General features: G+C 41.5%; 16 pseudogenes; all 16 read left to right on the forward strand.

Moving 5' to 3' along the window:
* The first annotated feature begins 530 nt into the window (after positions 1-530).
* Positions 531-649, forward strand: LOC137109919 (5S ribosomal RNA; annotated as a pseudogene).
* Positions 650-1247: 598 nt separating this feature from the next.
* Positions 1248-1366, forward strand: LOC137109941 (5S ribosomal RNA; annotated as a pseudogene).
* Positions 1367-2223: 857 nt separating this feature from the next.
* On the forward strand, positions 2224-2332 carry LOC137109992 (5S ribosomal RNA; annotated as a pseudogene).
* Positions 2333-3199: 867 nt separating this feature from the next.
* Positions 3200-3318, forward strand: LOC137109899 (5S ribosomal RNA; annotated as a pseudogene).
* An 857-nt stretch (positions 3319-4175) lies between these two features.
* LOC137109681 (5S ribosomal RNA) lies at positions 4176-4294 on the forward strand (annotated as a pseudogene).
* Positions 4295-5161: 867 nt separating this feature from the next.
* Positions 5162-5280, forward strand: LOC137109920 (5S ribosomal RNA; annotated as a pseudogene).
* Positions 5281-5878: 598 nt separating this feature from the next.
* LOC137109804 (5S ribosomal RNA) lies at positions 5879-5997 on the forward strand (annotated as a pseudogene).
* An 857-nt stretch (positions 5998-6854) lies between these two features.
* Positions 6855-6973, forward strand: LOC137109682 (5S ribosomal RNA; annotated as a pseudogene).
* Positions 6974-7830: 857 nt separating this feature from the next.
* LOC137109860 (5S ribosomal RNA) lies at positions 7831-7949 on the forward strand (annotated as a pseudogene).
* An 867-nt stretch (positions 7950-8816) lies between these two features.
* On the forward strand, positions 8817-8935 carry LOC137109598 (5S ribosomal RNA; annotated as a pseudogene).
* An 857-nt stretch (positions 8936-9792) lies between these two features.
* On the forward strand, positions 9793-9911 carry LOC137109717 (5S ribosomal RNA; annotated as a pseudogene).
* Positions 9912-10778: 867 nt separating this feature from the next.
* LOC137109683 (5S ribosomal RNA) lies at positions 10779-10897 on the forward strand (annotated as a pseudogene).
* Positions 10898-11754: 857 nt separating this feature from the next.
* On the forward strand, positions 11755-11873 carry LOC137109707 (5S ribosomal RNA; annotated as a pseudogene).
* Positions 11874-12739: 866 nt separating this feature from the next.
* LOC137109708 (5S ribosomal RNA) lies at positions 12740-12858 on the forward strand (annotated as a pseudogene).
* An 866-nt stretch (positions 12859-13724) lies between these two features.
* On the forward strand, positions 13725-13843 carry LOC137109792 (5S ribosomal RNA; annotated as a pseudogene).
* Positions 13844-14700: 857 nt separating this feature from the next.
* Positions 14701-14819, forward strand: LOC137109809 (5S ribosomal RNA; annotated as a pseudogene).
* Positions 14820-15271: the final 452 nt, after the last annotated feature.

Here is a 15271-nt window from a genome sequence, read left to right on the forward strand (position 1 = left end):
TGGTTTCCAAACCTTATTTAGCATTTTTGAATTGTTAGGTTTTGTGCCGTGGTTTTGTTTATAAATTGTATATTTTGTAAATAGTATTAAATCTTTAGGGGTGAACAGCCATTTTCTTTTGATTGTTTTCTCTTGTTTTCACATTAGGGAGTTAGGGTTAGCGAGTGTCTTTTGGTTTGTTTATTTCTATCAGGCTAGCTAGCACTTTCTGTGGGAAATGGCTTATTTTGTTTATTATGTTGGCCTTGGTTCGCCCTGAGTTGTAGTGTCATGTTTTGTTTGACACTTTCTTTCGTTTAAAATAAATATCATTCTGTTGGAACATCTCGATACTGGAGTTTGGTTTGGGGATCGGAGAGGGAACATGCTAATTTATCTTTGTATGTTGCACCCTGACCCCCTGGACAGGGGCGTAACAGACCAGTACAGTTATATTACTTTGTACTTTGCCACATTTATCTTCTTCTTAGCAAGTGTCATGCATTCTGCTTCTCCAGCGTTTTTAAGAGCTGTTGATGATGTCAAATGCAGCTTACGGCCACACCGCTCTCTAAGCGCCGGATCTCGTCCGATCTCGGCAGCCAAATAGAGCCGGGCCTGGTTAGTACTTGGTAGGAAGACCGCCTGGGAATACCAGGTGCTTTAAGCTTTTTTGCTTGGGTTTACGGGCAGCACAAGCTGGTGTTACTGCCTATTTATTCATAGAAATTGTTCTATATTTTCATCAAATTTTGTTCTTTCATTGCTGTTGTTTTGCTACTTTATTGGTTTCTCAACCATCGTGCTTCATTACTAGTAGACCATGTTAAATAAATTGTATATTTTGTAAATAGTATTAAATCTGTAGGGGTGAACTGCCATTTTCTTGGACTGTTTTCACATTAGGGAGTAAGGGTTAGCGACTGTCTTTTGGTTTGTTTATTTCTATCAGGCTAGCTAGCACTTTCTATGGGAAATGGCTTATTTTGTTTATTATGTTGGCCTTGGTTCGCCCTGAGTTGTAGTGTCATGTTTTGTTTGACACTTTCTTTCGTTTAAAATAAATATCATTCTGTTGGAACATCTCGATCCTGGATTTTGGTTTGGGGATCGGAGAGGGAACATGCTAATTTATCTTTGTATGTTGCACCCTGACCCCCTGGACAGGGGCGTAACAGACCAGTACAGTTATAGTACTTTGTACTTTGCCACATTTATCTTCTTCTTAGCATGTTTCATGCATTCTGCTTCTCCAACGTTTTTATGCAGCTTACGGCCACACCGCTCTCTAAGCGCCCGATCTCGTCCGATCTCGGCAGCCAAATAGAGCCGGGCCTTGTTAGTACTTGGTAGGAAGACTGCCTGGGAATACCAGGTGCTGTAAACTTTTTTGCTTGGGTTTACGGGCAGCACAAGCTGGTGTTACTGCCTATTTATTCATAGAAATTGTTCTATATTTTCATCAAATTTTGTTCTTTCATTGCTGTTTTGCTACTTTATTGGTTTGTCAACCATCGTGCTTCATTACTAGTAGACCATGTTACGGTCCTGGCCATATGTGTTGTTTTTGATTTGTTGTTCTTATAGGTGCCCTGCCTGATTGGCCGGATTGAGGGGCAGTACAGGAAGCTGATTGGTCCATCCTACACTTCCTGGAGTTTTAAAAGTACGGTTCCCAACAGCTAGCGAGGCTCTTTCTGGCAGCAGCACCTGTTTGCTGTTCTTGGTTTCCAAACCTTATTTAGCATTTTTGAATTGTTAGGTTTTGTGCCGTGGTTTTGTTTATAAATTGTATATTTTGTAAATAGTATTAAATCGGTAGGGGTGAACAGCCATTTTCTTTGGACTGTTTTCACATTAGGGAGTTAGGGTTAGCGACTGTCTTTTGGATTGTTTATTTCTATCAGGCTAGCTAGCACTTTCTGTGGGAAATGGCTTATTTTGTTTATTATGTTGGCCTTGGTTTGCCCTGAGTTGTAGTGTCATGTTTTGTTTGACACTTTCTTTCGTTGAAAATAAATATCATTCTGTTGGAACATCTCGATACTGGAGTTTGGTTTGGGGATCGGAGAGGGAACATGTTAATTTATCTTAGTATGTTGCACCCTGACCCCCTGGACAGGGGCGTAACAGACCAGTACAGTTATAGTACTTTGTACTTTGCCACATTTATCTTCTTCTTAGCAAGTGTCATGCATTCTGCTTCTCCAGCGTTTTTAAGAGCTGTTGATGATGTCAAATGCAGCTTACGGCCACACCGCTCTCTAAGCGCCCGATCTCGGCAGCCAAATAGAGCCGGGCCTGGTTAGTACTTGGTAGGAAGACCGCCTGGGAATACCAGGTGCTGTAAACTTTTTTACTTGGGTTTACGGGCAGCACAAACTGGTGTTACTGCCTATTTATTCATAGAAATTGTTGTATATTTTCATCAAATTTTGTTCTTTCATTGTTGTTTTGCTACTTTATTGGTTTGTCAACCATCGTGCTTCATTACTAGTAGACCATGTTACGGTCCTGGCCATATGTGTTGTTTTTATTTTGTCGTTCTTATAGGTGCCCTGCCTGATTGGCCGGATTGAGGGGCAGTACAGGAAGCTGATTGGTCCATCCTACACTTCCTGGAGTTTTAAAAGTACGGTTCCCAACAGCTAGCGAGGCTCTTTCTGGCATCAGCACCTGTTTGCTGTTCTTGGTTTCCAAACCTTATTTAGCATTTTTGAATTGTTAGGTTTTGTGCCGTGGTTTTGTTTATAAATTGTATATTTTGTAAATAGTATTAAATCTGTAGGGGTGAACAGCCATTTTCTTTTGATTGTTTTCTCTTTTTTTCACATTAGGGAGTTAGGGTTAGCGACTGTCTTTTGGTTTGTTTATTTCTATCAGGCTAGCTAGCACTTTCTGTGGGAAATGGCTTATTTTGTTTATTATGTTGGCCTTGGTTCGCCCTGAGTTGTAGTGTCATGTTTTGTTTGACACTTTCTTTCGTTTAAAATAAATATCATTCTGTTGGAACATCTCGATCCTGGATTTTGGTTTGGGGATCGGAGAGGGAACATGCTAATTTATCTTTGTATGTTGCACCCTGACCCCCTGGACAGGGGCGTAACAGACCAGTACAGTTATAGTACTTTGTACTTTGCCACATTTATCTTCGTCTTAGCAAGTTTCATGCATTCTGCTTCTCCAACGTTTTTAAGAGCTGTTGATGATGTCAAATGCAGCTTACGGCCACACCGCTCTCTAAGCGCCCGATCTCGTCCGATCTCGGCAGCCTAATAGATCCGGGCCTGGTTAGTACTTGGTAGGAAGACCGCGTGGGAATACCAGGTGCTGTAAGCTTTTTTGCTTGGGTTTACGGGCAGCACAAGCTGGTGTTACTGCCTATTTATTCATAGAAATTGTTCTATATTTTCATAAAATTTTGTTCTCTTCATTACTGTTTTGCTACTTTATTGGTTTGTCAACCATCGTGCTTCATTACTAGTAGACCATGTTACGGTCCTGGCCATATGTGTTGTTTTTGATTTGTTGTTCTTATAGGTGCCCTGCCTGATTGGCCGGATTGAGGGGCAGTACAGGAAGCTGATTGGTCCATCCTACACTTCCTGGAGTTTTAAAAGTACGGTTCCCAACAGCTAGCGAGGCTCTTTCTGGCAGCAGCACCTGTTTGCTGTTCTTGGTTTCCAAACCTTATTTAGCATTTTTGAATTGTTAGGTTTTGTGCCGTGGTTTTGTTTATAAATTGTATATTTTGTAAATAGTATTAAATCTGTAGGGGTGAACAGCCATTTTCTTTGGACTGTTTTCACATTAGGGAGTTAGGGTTAGCGACTGTCTTTTGGATTGTTTATTTCTATCAGGCTAGCTAGCACTTTCTGTGGGAAATGGCTTATTTGTTTATTATGTTGGCCTTGGTTCGCCCTGAGTTGTAGTGTCATGTTTTGTTTGACACTTTCTTTCGTTTAAAATAAATATCATTCTGTTGGAACATCTCGATCCTGGATTTTGGTTTGGGGATCGGAGAGGGAACATGCTAATTTATCTTTGTATGTTGCACCCTGACCCCCTAGACAGGGGCGTAACAGACCAGTACAGTTATAGTACTTTGTACTTTGCCACATTTATCTTCTTCTTAGCAAGTTTCATGCATTCTGCTTCTCCAGCGTTTTTAAGAGCTGTTGATGATGTCAAATGCAGCTTACGGCCACACCGCTCTCTAAGCGCCCGATCTCGTCCGATCTCGGCAGCCAAATAGAGCCGGGCCTGGTTAGTACTTGGTAGGAAGACCGCGTGGGAATACCAGGTGCTGTAAGCTTTTTTGCTTGGGTTTACGGGCAGCACAAGCTGGTGTTACTGCCTATTTATTCATAGAAATTGTTCTATATTTTCATCAAATTTTGTTCTTTCATTACTGTTTTGCTACTTTATTGGTTTGTCAACCATCGTGCTTCATTACTAGTAGACCATGTTACGGTCCTGGCCATATGTGTTGTTTTTATTTTGTTGTTCTTATAGGTGCCCTGCCTGATTGGCCGGATTGGGGGGCAGTACAGGAAGCTGATTGGTCCATCCTACACTTCCTGGAGTTTTAAAAGTACGGTTCCCAACAGCTAGCGAGGCTCTTTCTGGCAGCAGCACCTGTTTACTGTTCTTGGTTTCCAAACTTTATTTAGCATTTTTGAATTGTTAGGTTTTATGCCGTGGTTTTGTTTATAAATTGTATATTTTGTAAATAGTTTTAAATCTGTAGGGGTGAACAGCCATTTTCTTTTGATTGTTTTCTCTTGTTTTCACATTAGGGAGTTAGGGTTAGCGACTGTCTTTTGGTTTGTTTATTTCTATCAGGCTAGCTAGCACTTTCTGTGGGAAATGGCTTATTTTGTTTATTATGTTGGCCTTGGTTCGCCCTGAGTTGTAGTGTCATGTTTTGTTTGACACTTTCTTTCGTTTAAAATAAATATCATTCTGTTGGAACATCTCGATACTGGAGTTTGGTTTGGGGATCGGAGAGGGAACATGCTAATTTATCTTTGTATGTTGCACCCTGACCCCCTGGACAGGGGCGTAACAGACCAGTACAGTTATATTACTTTGTACTTTGCCACATTTATCTTCTTCTTAGCAAGTGTCATGCATTCTGCTTCTCCAGCGTTTTTAAGAGCTGTTGATGATGTCAAATGCAGCTTACGGCCACACCGCTCTCTAAGCGCCGGATCTCGTCCGATCTCGGCAGCCAAATAGAGCCGGGCCTGGTTAGTACTTGGTAGGAAGACCGCCTGGGAATACCAGGTGCTTTAAGCTTTTTTGCTTGGGTTTACGGGCAGCACAAGCTGGTGTTACTGCCTATTTATTCATAGAAATTGTTCTATATTTTCATCAAATTTTGTTCTTTCATTGCTGTTGTTTTGCTACTTTATTGGTTTCTCAACCATCGTGCTTCATTACTAGTAGACCATGTTAAATAAATTGTATATTTTGTAAATAGTATTAAATCTGTAGGGGTGAACTGCCATTTTCTTGGACTGTTTTCACATTAGGGAGTAAGGGTTAGCGACTGTCTTTTGGTTTGTTTATTTCTATCAGGCTAGCTAGCACTTTCTATGGGAAATGGCTTATTTTGTTTATTATGTTGGCCTTGGTTCGCCCTGAGTTGTAGTGTCATGTTTTGTTTGACACTTTCTTTCGTTTAAAATAAATATCATTCTGTTGGAACATCTCGATCCTGGATTTTGGTTTGGGGATCGGAGAGGGAACATGCTAATTTATCTTTGTATGTTGCACCCTGACCCCCTGGACAGGGGCGTAACAGACCAGTACAGTTATAGTACTTTGTACTTTGCCACATTTATCTTCTTCTTAGCATGTTTCATGCATTCTGCTTCTCCAACGTTTTTATGCAGCTTACGGCCACACCGCTCTCTAAGCGCCCGATCTCGTCCGATCTCGGCAGCCAAATAGAGCCGGGCCTGGTTAGTACTTGGTAGGAAGACCGCCTGGGAATACCAGGTGCTTTAAGCTTTTTTGCTTGGGTTTACGGGCAGCACAAGCTGGTGTTACTGCCTATTTATTCATAGAAATTGTTCTATATTTTCATCAAATTTTGTTCTTTCATTGCTGTTTTGCTACTTTATTGGTTTTTCAACCATCGTGCTTCATTACTAGTAGACCATGTTACGGTCCTGGCCATATGTGTTGTTTTTATTTTGTTGTTCTTATAGGTGCCCTGCCTGATTGGCCGGATTGGGGGGCAGTACAGGAAGCTGATTGGTCCATCCTACACTTCCTGGAGTTTTAAAAGTACGGTTCCCAACAGCTAGCGAGGCTCTTTCTGGCAGCAGCACCTGTTTGCTGTTCTTGGTTTCCAAACTTTATTTAGCATTTTTGAATTGTTAGGTTTTATGCCGTGGTTTTGTTTATAAATTGTATATTTTGTATATAGTATTAAATCTGTAGGGGTGAACAGACATTTTCTTTGGACTGTTTTCACATTAGGGAGTTAGGGTTAGCGACTGTGTTTTGGTTTGTTTATTTCTATTAGGCTAGCTAGCACTTTCTGTGGGAAATGGCTTATTTTGTTTATTATGTTGGCCTTGGTTCGCCCTGAGTTGTAGTGTCATGTTTTGTTTGACACTTTCTTTCGTTTAAAATAAATATCATTCTGTTGGAACATCTCGATCCTGGATTTTGGTTTGGGGATCGGAGAGGGAACATGCTAATTTATTTTTGTATGTTGCACCCTGACCCCCTGGACAGGGGCGTAACAGACCAGTACAGTTATAGTACTTTGTACTTTGCCACATTTATCTTCGTCTTAGCAAGTTTCATGCATTCTGCTTCTCCAACGTTTTTAAGAGCTGTTGATGATGTCAAATGCAGCTTACGGCCACACCGCTCTCTAAGCGCCCGATCTCGTCCGATCTCGGCAGCCAAATAGAGCCGGGCCTGGTTAGTACTTGGTAGGAAGACCGCGTGGGAATACCAGGTGCTGTAAGCTTTTTTGCTTGGGTTTACGGGCAGCACAAGCTGGTGTTACTGCCTATTTATTCATAGAAATTGTTCTATATTTTCATCAAATTTTGTTCTTTCATTACTGTTTTGCTACTTTATTGGTTTGTCAACCATCGTGCTTCATTACTAGTAGACCATGTTACGGTCCTGGCCATATGTGTTGTTTTTGATATGTTGTTCTTATAGGTGCCCTGCCTGATTGGCCGGATTGAGGGGCAGTACAGGAAGCTGATTGGTCCATCCTACACTTCCTGGAGTTTTAAAAGTACGGTTCCCAACAGCTAGCGAGGCTCTTTCTGGCAGCAGCACCTGTTTGCTGTTCTTGGTTTCCAAACCTTATTTAGCATTTTTGAATTGTTAGGTTTTGTGCCGTGGTTTTGTTTATAAATTGTATATTTTGTAATTCGTATTAAATCTGTAGGGGTGAACAGCCATTTTCTTTGGACTGTTTTCACATTAGGGAGTTAGGGTTAGCGACTGTCTTTTGGTTTGTTTATTTCTATCAGGCTAGCTAGCACTTTCTGTGGGAAATGGCTTATTTTGTTTATTATGTTGGCCTTGGTTCGCCCTGAGTTGTAGTGTCATGTTTTGTTTGACACTTTCTTTCGTTTAAAATAAATATCATTCTGTTGGAACATCTCGATCCTGGATTTTGGTTTGGGGATCGGAGAGGGAACATGCTAATTTATCTTTGTATGTTGCACCCTCACCCCCTGGACAGGGGCGTAACAGACCATTACAGTTATAGTACTTTGTACTTTGCCACATTTGTCTTCTTCTTAGTAAGTGTCATGCATTCTGCTTCTCCAGTGTTTTTAAGAGCTGTTGATGATGTCAAATGCAGCTTACGGCCACACCGCTCTCTAAGCGCCCAATCTCGTCCGATCTCGGCAGCCAAATAGAGCCGGGCCTGGTTAGTACTTGGTAGGAAGACCGCCTGGGAATACCAGGTGTTGTAAGCTTTTTTGCTTGGGTTTACGGGCAGCACAAGCTGGTGTTACTGCCTATTTATTCATAGAAATTGTTCTATATTTTCATCAAATTTTGTTCTTTCATTGCTGTTTTGCTACTTTATTGGTTTTTCAACCATCGTTCTTCATTACTAGTAGACCATGTTAGGGTCCTGGCCATATGTGTTGTTTTTGATTTGTTGTTCTTATAGGTGCCCTGCCTGATTGGCCGGATTGGGGGGCAGTACAGGAAGCTGATTGGTCCATCCTACACTTCCTGGAGTTTTAAAAGTACGGTTCCCAACAGCTAGCGAGGCTCTTTCTGGCAGCAGCACCTGTTTGCTGTTCTTGGTTTCCAAACCTTATTTAGCATTTTTGAATTGTTAGGTTTTGTGCCGTGGTTTTGTTTATAAATTGTATATTTTGTAATTCGTATTAAATCTGTAGGGGTGAACAGCCTTTTTCTTTTGATTGTTTTCTCTTGTTTTCACATTAGGGAGTTAGGGTTAGCGACTGTCTTTTGGATTGTTTATTTCTATCAGGCTAGCTAGCACTTTCTGTGGGAAATGGCTTATTTTGTTTATTATGTTGGCCTTGGTTCGCCCTGAGTTGTAGTGTCATGTTTTGTTTGACACTTTCTTTCGTTTAAAATAAATATCATTCTGTTGGAACATCTCGATACTGGAGTTTGGTTTGGGGATCGGAGAGGGAACATGCTAATATATCTTTGTATGTTGCACCCTGACCCCCTGGACAGGGGCGTAACAGACCAGTACAGTTATAGTACTTTGTACTTTGCCACATTTATCTTCTTCTTAGCAAGTGTCATGCATTCTGCTTCTCCAGCGTTTTTAAGAGCTGTTGATGATGTCAAATGCAGCTTACGGCCACACCGCTCTCTAAGCGCCCGATCTCGTCCGATCTCGGCAGCCAAATAGAGCCGGGCCTGGTTAGTACTTGGTAGGAAGACCGCCTGGGAATACCAGGTGCTGTAAGCTTTTTTGCTTGGGTTTACGGGCAGCACAAGCTGGTGTTACTGCCTATTTATTCATAGAAATTGTTCTATATTTTCATCAAATTTTGTTCTTTCATTACTGTTTTGCTACTTTATTGGTTTGTCAACCATCGTGCTTCATTACTAGTAGACCATGTTACGGTCCTGGCCATATGTGTTGTTTTTGATTTGTTGTTCTTATAGGTGCCCTGCCTGATTGGCCGGATTGAGGGGCAGTACAGGAAGCTGATTGGTCCATCCTACACTTCCTGGAGTTTTAAAAGTACGGTTCCCAACAGCTAGCGAGGCTCTTTCTGGCAGCAGCACCTGTTTGCTGTTCTTGGTTTCCAAACCTTATTTAGCATTTTTGAATTGTTAGGTTTTGTGCCGTGGTTTTGTTTATAAATTGTATATTTTGTAAATAGTATTAAATCTGTAGGGGTGAACAGCCATTTTCTTTGGACTGTTTTCACATTAGGGAGTTAGGGTTAGCGACTGTCTTTTGGTTTGTTTATTTCTATCAGGCTAGCTAGCACTTTCTGTGGGAAATGGCTTATTTTGTTTATTATGTTGGCCTTGGTTCGCCCTGAGTTGTAGTGTCATGTTTTGTTTGACACTTTCTTTCGTTTAAAATAAATATCATTCTGTTGGAACATCTCGATCCTGGATTTTGGTTTGGGGATCGGAGAGGGAACATGCTAATTTATCTTTGTATGTTGCACCCTGACCCCCTGGACAGGGGCGTAACAGACCAGTACAGTTATAGTACTTTGTACTTTGCCACATTTGTCTTCTTCTTAGCAAGTGTCATGCATTCTGCTTCTCCAGTGTTTTTAAGAGCTGTTGATGATGTCAAATGCAGCTTACGGCCACACCGCTCTCTAAGCGCCCGATCTCGTCCGATCTCGGCAGCCAAATAGAGCCGGGCCTGGTTAGTACTTGGTAGGAAGACCGCCTGGGAATACCAGGTGTTGTAAGCTTTTTTGCTTGGGTTTACGGGCAGCACAAGCTGGTGTTACTGCCTATTTATTCATAGAAATTGTTCTATATTTTCATCAAATTTTGTTCTTTCATTGCTGTTTTGCTACTTTATTGGTTTTTCAACCATCGTGCTTCATTACTAGTAGACCATGTTACGGTCCTGGCCATATGTGTTGTTTTTATTTTCTCGTTCTTATAGGTGCCCTGCCTGATTGGCCGGATTGAGGGGCAGTACAGGAAGCTGATTGGTCCATCCTACACTTCCTGGAGTTTTAAAAGTACGGTTCCCAACAGCTAGCGAGGCTCTTTCTGGCAGCAGCACCTGTTTGCTGTTCTTGGTTTCCAAACCTTATTTAGCATTTTTGAATTGTTAGGTTTTGTGCCGTGGTTTTGTTTATAAATTGTATATTTTGTAAATAGTATTAAATCTGTAGGGGTGAACAGCCATTTTCTTTTGATTGTTTTCTCTTGTTTTCACATTAGTGAGTTAGGGTTAGCGACTGTCTTTTGGTTTGTTTATTTCTATCAGGCTAGCTAGCACTTTCTGTGGGAAATGGCTTATTTTGTTTATTATGTTGGCCTTGGTTCGCCCTGAGTTGTAGTGTCATGTTTTGTTTGACACTTTCTTTCGTTTAAAATAAATATCATTCTGTTGGAACATCTCGATCCTGGATTTTGGTTTGGGGATCGGAGAGGGAAAATGCTAATTTATCTTTGTATGTTGCACCCTGACCCCCTGGACAGGGGCGTAACAGACCAGTACAGTTATAGTACTTTGTACTTTGCCACATTTATCTTCTTCTTAGCAAGTTTCATGCATTCTGCTTCTCCAACGTTTTTAAGAGCTGTTGATGATGTCAAATGCAGCTTACGGCCACACCGCTCTCTAAGCGCCCGATCTCGTCCGATCTCGGCAGCCAAATAGAGCCGGGCCTGGTTAGTACTTGGTAGGAAGACCGCGTGGGAATACCAGGTGCTGTAAGCTTTTTTGCTTGGGTTTACGGGCAGCACAAGCTGGTGTTACTGCCTATTTATTCATAGAAATTGTTCTATATTTTCATCAAATTTTGTTCTTTCATTACTGTTTTGCTACTTTATTGGTTTGTCAACCATCGTGCTTCATTACTAGTAGACCATGTTACGGTCCTGGCCATATGTGTTGTTTTTGATTTGTTGTTCTTATAGGTGCCCTGCCTGATTGGCCGGATTGAGGGGCAGTACAGGAAGCTGATTGGTCCATCCTACACTTCCTGGAGTTTTAAAAGTACGGTTCCCAACAGCTAGCGAGGCTCTTTCTGGCAGCAGCACCTGTTTGCTGTTCTTGGTTTCCAAACCTTATTTAGCATTTTTGAATTGTTAGGTTTTGTGCCGTGGTTTTGTTTATAAATTGTATATTTTGTAAATAGTATTAAATCTGTAGGGGTGAACAGCCATTTTCTTTGGACTGTTTTCACATTAGGGAGTTAGGGTTAGCGACTGTCTTTTGGTTTGTTTATTTCTATCAGGCTAGCTAGCACTTTCTGTGGGAAATGGCTTATTTTGTTTATTATGTTGGCCTTGGTTCGCCCTGAGTTGTAGTGTCATGTTTTGTTTGACACTTTCTTTCGTTTAAAATAAATATCATTCTGTTGGAACATCTCGATCCTGGATTTTGGTTTGGGGATCGGAGATGGAACATGCTAATTTATCTTTGTATGTTGCACCCTGACCCCCTGGACAGGGGCATAATAGACCAGTACAGTTATATTACTTTGTACTTTGCCACATTTATCTTCTTCTTAGCAAGTGTCATGCATTCTGCTTCTCCAGCGTTTTTAAGAGCTGTTGATGATGTCAAATGCAGCTTACGGCCACACCGCTCTCTAAGCGCCCGATCTCGTCCGATCTCGGCAGCCAAATAGAGCCGGGCCTGGTTAGTACTTGGTAGGAAGACCGCCCGGGAATACCAGGTGCTGTAAGCTTTTTTGCTTGGGTTTACGGGCAGCACAAGCTGGTGTTACTGCCTATTTATTCATAGAAATTGTTCTATATTTTCATCAAATTTTGTTCTTTCATTGCTGTTTTGCTACTTTATTGGTTTTTCAACCATCGTGCTTCATTACTAGTAGACCATGTTACGGTCCTGGCCATATGTGTTGTTTTTATTTTCTCTTTCTTATAGGTGCCCTTCCTGATTGGCCGGATTGAGGGGCAGTACAGGAAGCTGATTGGTCCATCCTACACTTCCTGGAGTTTTAAAAGTACGGTTCCCAACAGCTAGCGAGGCTCTTTCTGGTAGCAGCACCTGTTTGCTGTTCTTGGTTTCCAAACCTTATTTAGCATTTTTGAATTGTTAGGTTTTGTGCCGTGGTTTTTTTATAAATTGTATATTTTGTAATTCGTATTAAATCTGTAGGGGTGAACAGCCATTTTCTTTTGATTGTTTTCTCTTGTTTTCACATTAGGGAGTTAGGGTTAGCGACTGTCTTTTGGTTTTTTTAATTCTATCAGGCTAGCTAGCACTTTCTGTGGGAAATGGCTTATTTTGTTTATTATGTTGGCCTTGGTTCGCCCTGACTTGTAGTGTCATGTTTTGTTTGACACTTTCTTTCGTTTAAAATAAATATCATTCTGTTGGAACATCTCGATCCTGGATTTTGGTTTGGGGATCGGAGAGGGAACATGCTAATTTATCTTTGTATGTTGCACCCTGACCCCCTGGACAGGGGCGTAACAGACCAGTACAGTTATAGTACTTTGTACTTTGCCACATTTATCTTCTTCTTAGCAAGTGTCATGCATTCTGCTTCTCCAGCGTTTTTAAGAGCTGTTGATGATGTCAAATGCAGCTTACGGCCACACCGCTCTCTAAGCGCCCGATCTCGTCCGATCTCGGCAGCCAAATAGAGCCGGGCCTGGTTAGTACTTGGTAGGAAGACCGCCCGGGAATACCAGGTGCTGTAAGCTTTTTTGCTTGGGTTTACGGGCAGCACAAGCTGGTGTTACTGCCTATTTATTCATAGAAATTGTTCTATATTTTCATCAAATTTTGTTCTTTCATTGCTGTTTTGCTACTTTATTGGTTTTTCAACCATCGTGCTTCATTACTAGTAGACCATGTTACGGTCCTGGCCATATGTGTTGTTTTTGATTTGTTGTTCTTATAGGTGCCCTGCCTGATTGGCCGGATTGGGGGGCAGTACAGGAAGCTGATTGGTCCATCCTACACTTCCTGGAGTTTTAAAAGTACGGTTCCCAACAGCTAGCGAGGCTCTTTCTGGCAGCAGCACCTGTTTGCTGTTCTTGGTTTCCAAACCTTATTTAGCATTTTTGAATTGTTAGGTTTTGTGCCGTGGTTTTGTTTATAAATTGTATATTTTGTAATTCGTATTAAATCTGTAGGGGTGAACAGCCATTTTCTTTTGATTGTTTTCTCTTGTTTTCACATTAGGGAGTTAGGGTTAGCGACTGTCTTTTGGTTTGTTTATTTCTATCAGGCTAGCTAGCACTTTCTGTGGGAAATGGCTTATTTGTTTATTATGTTGGCCTTGGTTCGCCCTGAGTTGTAGTGTCATGTTTTGTTTGACACTTTCTTTCGTTTAAAATAAATATCATTCTGTTGGAACATCTCGATCCTGGATTTTGGTTTGGGGATCGGAGAGGGAACATGCTAATTTATCTTTGTATGTTGCACCCTGACCCCCTGGACAGGGGCGTAACAGACCAGTACAGTTATAGTACTTTGTACTTTGCCACATTTATCTTCTTCTTAGCAAGTGTCATGCAATCTGCTTCTCCAGCGTTTTTAAGAGCTGTTGATGATGTCAAATGCAGCTTACGGCCACACCGCTCTCTAAGCGCCCGATCTCGTCCGATCTCGGCAGCCAAATAGAGCCGGGCCTGGTTAGTACTTGGTAGGAAGACCGCCTGGGAATACCAGATGCTGTAAGCTTTTTTGCTTGGGTTTACGGGCAGCACAAGCTGGTGTTACTGCCTATTTATTCATAGAAATTGTTCTATATTTTCATCAAATTTTGTTCTTTCATTGCTGTTTTGCTACTTTATTGGTTTTTCAACCATCGTGCTTCATTACTAGTAGACCATGTTACGGTCCTGGCCATATGTGTTGTTTTTATTTTGTTGTTCTTATAGGTGCCCTGCCTGATTGGCCGGATTGGGGGGCAGTACAGGAAGCTGATTGGTCCATCCTACACTTCCTGGAGTTTTAAAAGTACGGTTCCCAACAGCTAGCGAGGCTCTTTCTGGCAGCAGCACCTGTTTGCTGTTCTTGGTTTCCAAACTTTATTTAGCATTTTTGAATTGTTAGGTTTTATGCCGTGGTTTTGTTTATAAATTGTATATTTTGTAAATAGTATTAAATCTGTAGGGGTGAACAGACATTTTCTTTGGACTGTTTTCACATTAGGGAGTTAGGGTTAGCGACTGTGTTTTGGTTTGTTTATTTCTATCAGGCTAGCTAGCACTTTCTGTGGGAAATGGCTTATTTTGTTTATTATGTTGGCCTTGGTTCGCCCTGAGTTGTAGTGTCATGTTTTGTTTGACACTTTCTTTCGTTTAAAATAAATATCATTCTGTTGGAACATCTCGATCCTGGATTTTGGTTTGGGGATCGGAGAGGGAACATGCTAATTTATCTTTGTATGTTGCACCCTGACCCCCTGGACAGGGGCGTAACAGACCAGTACACTTATAGTACTTTGTACTTTGCCACATTTATCTTCGTCTTAGCAAGTTTCATGCATTCTGCTTCTCCAACGTTTTTAAGAGCTGTTGATGATGTCAAATGCAGCTTACGGCCACACCGCTCTCTAAGCGCCCGATCTCGTCCGATCTCGGCAGCCAAATAGAGCCGGGCCTGGTTAGTACTTGGTAGGAAGACCGCGTGGGAATACCAGGTTCTGTAAGCTTTTTTGCTTGGGTTTACGGGCAGCACAAGCTGGTGTTACTGCCTATTTATTCATAGAAATTGTTCTATATTTTCATCAAATTTTGTTCTTTCATTACTGTTTTGCTACTTTATTGGTTTGTCAACCATCGTGCTTCATTACTAGTAGACCATGTTACGGTCCTGGCCATATGTGTTGTTTTTGATATGTTGTTCTTATAGGTGCCCTGCCTGATTGGCCGGATTGAGGGGCAGTACAGGAAGCTGATTGGTCCATCCTACACTTCCTGGAGTTTTAAAAGTACGGTTCCCAACAGCTAGCGAGGCTCTTTCTGGCAGCAGCACCTGTTTGCTGTTCTTGGTTTCCAAACCTTATTTAGCATTTTTGAATTGTTAGGTTTTGTGCCGTGGTTTTGTTTATAAATTGTATATTTTGTAATTCGTATTAAATCTGTAGGGGTGAACAGCCATTTT

The sequence above is a fragment of the Channa argus genome, unplaced genomic scaffold (assembly GCF_033026475.1).
Source record: "Channa argus isolate prfri unplaced genomic scaffold, Channa argus male v1.0 Contig004, whole genome shotgun sequence".
Classification (NCBI taxonomy): Eukaryota; Metazoa; Chordata; class Actinopteri; order Anabantiformes; family Channidae; genus Channa; species Channa argus.